Source organism: Galeopterus variegatus, unplaced genomic scaffold (assembly GCF_000696425.1).
Source record: "Galeopterus variegatus unplaced genomic scaffold, G_variegatus-3.0.2 Scaffold1225, whole genome shotgun sequence".
Taxonomy (NCBI): domain Eukaryota; kingdom Metazoa; phylum Chordata; class Mammalia; order Dermoptera; family Cynocephalidae; genus Galeopterus; species Galeopterus variegatus.
In genome coordinates this window covers 3,526-8,812 of record NW_007727336.1, presented here as the reverse complement: position 1 = coordinate 8,812, position 5,287 = coordinate 3,526, and the positions used below count along the sequence as shown (strand labels likewise).

Here is a 5,287-nt window from a genome sequence, read left to right as displayed (position 1 = left end):
ATGGCCTCTAAATGTTTGAGTGAAAGGAAAAGTCGCTCACTTTAAATCAAAAACTAGAAATGATTAAGTTTAATGAGGAAGGCATATCGAAAGCAAAGATAAACCAAAAATTAAGGTCCTTGCACCAAATAGTTAGCCAAGTTGTGAATGTAAAGGAAAAGTTCTTGAAGGAAATTAAAAGTGCTACTCCAGTGAACACATGAATGATAAGAAAGTAAAACAGGCTTATTGCTGATATGGAGAAAGTTTTAATGGTCTGGAGAGAGAATCAAACCAGCTACAATATTTCCTTAAGCCCAAACCTAATCCAGAGCAAGGCCCGAACTCTCTCCAATTCTATAAGGCTGAGAGAGGTAAGGAAGCTACAAAAGAAAAGTCTGAAGCTAGCAGACAATGGTTCATGAGGTTTAAGGAAAGAAGCCATCTCCATAACATAAAAGTGTAAGGTAAAGGAAGCAGTAAGTCCTGGTGTAGAAGTTGCAGCAAGCTATAAAGATTTAGATAAAATAATGAAGGTAGCTACACCAAACAAAAGATTTTCAATATAGAAGGAACAGCCTTATATTGGAAGAAGATGCCTTCCAGGACTTTCATAGCTAGAAAGGAAAAGCCTGGCTTCAAAGCTTCAAAGGACAGTCTAACTGTCTTGTTAGGGGCTAATTGCTGGTGATTTTAATTTGAAGCCAACACTCATTTACCATTCCTAAAATCCTAGGGCCCTTAATAATTATGCTAAATTGACTCTGCCTGTGCTCTCTAACTGGACAACAAAGCCTGGATGATAGCACATTCTGTTTATAGTATGTCTTTCTGAATGTTTTAAGCCCCCTGTTAAGACCTACTGCTCAAAAAAAGATTCTTTTCAAAATATTACAGGTTACTGATTATTAACCTGGTCACCCATGAGCTCTGACGAAGATGTACAGGAAAATTAATGTTTCCATGCCTAATTACACAACATCCATTATGTAATCCATGGATAAAGGTGTAATTTCAACTTTCAAATCTTATTATTTAAGAAATACATTTTGAGATGCTATAGCTGCCATAGATTGTGATTCCTCTGATGGATCTGGGCAAAGTAAACTGAAAACCTTCTGGAAAGGATTCAACATTGTGGATGCCCTTAAGAACATTCATGATTCACGGGAGGACATCAAAATATCAATGTTAACAGGAGTTTGAAACAAGCTGATTCCAATCCTCGATGTATGACGCTCAGGGGTTCAAAACTTCAGTGGAAGAAGTAACTGTAGATGTGGAGAAAACAGCAAGAGATCTAGAATTAGAAGTGGAGTCCAAAGTGGATACTAAATTGTTGAAATCTCGTGATAAAACTTTAAACAATGAGGAGTTGCTTCTTATGGATGAAGAAAGAAAGTAGTTTCTTGAGATAGAAACTATCTCTGGTGAAGATGCTACGAATATTGCTGAAATGACAACAAAGGATTTAGAATATTACATAAATTCTGTTGACAAAGCAACAGCAAGATTTGAGAGGACTGACTTCAATTTTGAAAGAAGTTCTATTGTGGATAAAATGCTATCAAACAACATCACATACTAAAGAGAAGTCTTTCATGAAAGGAAGAGCCAATTGATATAGCAAAGTTCACTGTCTTATTTGAAGAAATTGCCACAACCACCTCAACCTTCAGCAACCATCATCCTGATTAGTCAGCATCCATCAACATCGAGACAAGATCCTCCACCAGCAAAAAAGATTAGGACTCATGGAAGGCTCAGATGATTGTTAGCATTTTTAGCTACAGAGTATTTTTTAATTAGGTACCATTGGTTTTTTTTAGACATAATGCTACTACACACTTAATAGACTACAATATAATGTAAACATAACTTTTATATGTACTGGGAAACCAAAAAACTCGTGTGACTCACTTTATTACAATATTTGCTTTATTTTGGTGGTCTGGAAATAAACCCACAAATATATCCGAGTTATGCCTATATGCTAACAATGAACAATCAGAAAAGGAAATTTAAAATTAATTCTATATATAAAACCATCAGAAAAGGAACAAAATACTGAGGAATAAATTTAACTGAGACCAAAGACTTGTACACTGAAAAGCACAAAACATTGCTGAAAGAAATTAGAGAAGGCATAAATGGAAAGATATCCTATGCTGACGGACTGGAAAACTTAATATTGTTAAGATGGCAATAATACCCAAAGTCATCTACTGATTAAAAGTAATCTCTATCAAAATTCCAATAGTGGTTTTGCAGACAAAACCCATCCTAAAACTCAAGAGATCCCAAGTAGTCAAAACAATCCTGAGAAAAAAACAAAGTTAGAGGACTCACATTTCCTGACTTCAAAACTCACCGTAAAGCTGCAGTAATCAAAATGGGTTGGTAATGGCATAAGTACAAATACATACAGACAAACAGAATAGAAGAGAGAGACCACAAATAAACCCTCACATACTTGTATATGATCAACTGATTTCAATAAGGGTGCCAGGACCATTCAGCGAAGAAAGGGCAGTCTTTTCAATACATGATGCTGGGAAAACTGGATATCCATACGCAAAAGAATAAAGTTAAACTTTTACCATATACCATATACAAAAGCTAACTAAAAATGGATCAAAGACCTAAACATAAAGGCTAGGAATATTAAAGAAAGTATAAGGGGGTCAGCTCGAGCGCTCCGCGTAACGACGAGGTGTCCCCGGCCATTCCCGGTCGTCCCGCTCTCCGCCGCCGTCGCTGGGACGCGCATCCGCGCCACTCGCCTGGCCGACTGCCCACGCACCAGGACGAAGAGCGAGAAGAAGTCCCTGAACCAGAGCCTGGCCGAGTGGAAGCTCTTCCTGTACAACCCGACCACCGGCGCATGCCTGGGCCACATGGCCAAGAGCTGGGGTTTGATCTTGCTCTTCTACCTAGTTTTTTATGGGTTTCTGGCTGCACTCTTCTAATTCACAATGTGGGTTATGCTTCAGACTCTGAATGATGAGGTTCCGAAATACCGTGACCAGATTCCTAGTCCAGGACTTATGGTTTTTCCAAAACCAGTGACTGCATTGGAATATACATTCAGTGTGCTTGATCCAAGTTCCTATCAAGTGTACACTGAAGACCTTAAGAAGTTTCTAAAGTCATATAGTGTGGAAGAACAGAAGAATCTCACAGTCTGTCCCGATGGAGTACTTTTTGAACAGAAGAGTCCAGTTTATGTTGCATGTCAGTTTCCTGTTTCCTTACTCCAAGAATGCAGTGGTTTGAATGAGACCGATTTTGGCTATCCCCAAGGAAACCCTTGTATTCTTGTGAAGATGAACAGAATAATTGGATTAAAGCCTGAAGGTGAACCAAGGATAGAATGTATTTCAAAGGGTGAAAACACAGCAGCTATATCAACTTATCCTAATAATGGAATTATAGACTTAAAGTATTTTCCATATTATTGGAAAAAACTGCATGTTGGGTATCGACAGCCTTTGGTTGCTGTCCAAGTTCACTTTGATCGTAACAACACTGGGAAAGAAATAACAGTGGAGTGCAAGATTGATGGATCACCCAACCTAAAAAGCCAGGATGACCGTGACAAGTTTTTGGGACGAGTTGTGTTCAAAATCACAGCACATGCATAGTATGAGTAGGATATCTCCACAGAGTCAATGTTCTGTTGTCTGTCTGCATTTTGTATCAGCTGGACCTGCCATTCTAGAATTACTAGATCGCCTGGGAGAAAGGTGGTGGCTGCATGACACCGGGGTAACATCATAATGTGCTTCCAGATCATAGTGTTCAGTGTCCTCCGAAGTAACTGCCTGTTGCCTCTGCTGCCCTTTGAACCAGTGTACCGTCGCCAGATAGGGACCTCTGAACACCTGATCGTGAACATGTAGAATGGGGGTCTTGTCCTCTTTTTATGTGGTTTAATTGCCAAAAGTCTAAAGCTTAATGTGCTGTGCTATGTAAATATTTTATGGATTTAACACTGGTTAACTGTCATATTTTGATGCCAACAAAGTTTTAGGGATAAAATGGTACCTGGCCAACATCAAGTGACTTTATACCTGCAAGAAAGGTGTGTGGAGAAGTTCTGTATGTGAGGAAGAAAAAAGAAAATAAAAGTGGATTTGAAAGTGTTATCTTGGATTTTTTGTAAAATTATTTTTTACAAAAAAAAAAAAAAAAGAAAGTATAAGGGAAAGCTTCAGGACATTGAATTTGGCAATGATCTCTTGCATATGATACCAAAAATGCAGGCAACAAAAGAAAAAATAGACAAACTGGTCTTCATCAAAATAAAAAACCTTTGTGCATCAAAGGACACTATTAACAGTAAAAAGGCAATCCACGGAATGAGAAAATATTTTTCAAATAAAATACCTAATAAGGAATTATTATCCAGAATATGTAAAGAGATCCTACAACTCAACAAATAAACAGACAACCCAATTTAAAAAGTGGGCAAAAACTTGAATAGACTTTTCTCCAGAGAAGATATAGAGATGGCCAATTAGCACAAGAAAAGATGCTCAACATCATGAATCATTCCAAAAATGCAAATCCAAACCACAATGAAATAGCACTTCACACCCATTAGGACAGCTACTATCAAAAAATCAGAAAAGAACAAGTGTTGGAGAAGAAGTGGAGAAATTGGAACCCTTGTACATTGCAGGTGGTAATGTAAAATGGTGTTGCTGCTGTGGGAAAACAGTATGTCAGTTTCTGAAAAAATTAAACAGAATTACCACATAATGTAGCAATTACACTTCTGGGTATATAAGCAAAAGTATTAAAAGCAATGTCTTGAACAGATATTTGTACACCAATGTTCACAGCAACATTATTCAAAATAGACAAAAAGTGGAAACAATGCAAGAGACGAATGGATAAACAAAAGGTGGTATATACATACAATAGAATATTATTCAGCCTTAAAAAGGAAGGAAATGCTGACACATACATGAACTTTGAAAACATTATGCTAAATAAAATAAGTGAGATGCAAAAGGACAAATATTGTATGTTCCACTTATCTACAGCACCTAGAAAAGGCAAATTTATAGAAACAGAAAGTAGAATAGCCGTTACCATGGGCTGAAGGAACAGGTAATAGAGTGTTATTGTTTAATGGATACAGAGTTCCTGTTTGGGATGATGAGATGTTCTAGAAGTGAATAGTGGTAATGATAACACAACGCTGTGAATGCACTTAACGCTATCACTTAACACCACCAAATAGTACATTTAAAAATGGTTAAAATGGCAAAATCAATGTTACATATATTTTACTGTATAT

At 37.2% G+C, this 5,287-nt stretch overlaps 2 pseudogenes; both read left to right on the top strand.

The window, feature by feature from the left end:
• On the top strand, positions 1-1,750 carry LOC103592855 (annotated as a pseudogene).
• Positions 1,751-2,371: 621 nt separating this feature from the next.
• Positions 2,372-4,127, top strand: LOC103592854 (annotated as a pseudogene).
• Positions 4,128-5,287: the final 1,160 nt, after the last annotated feature.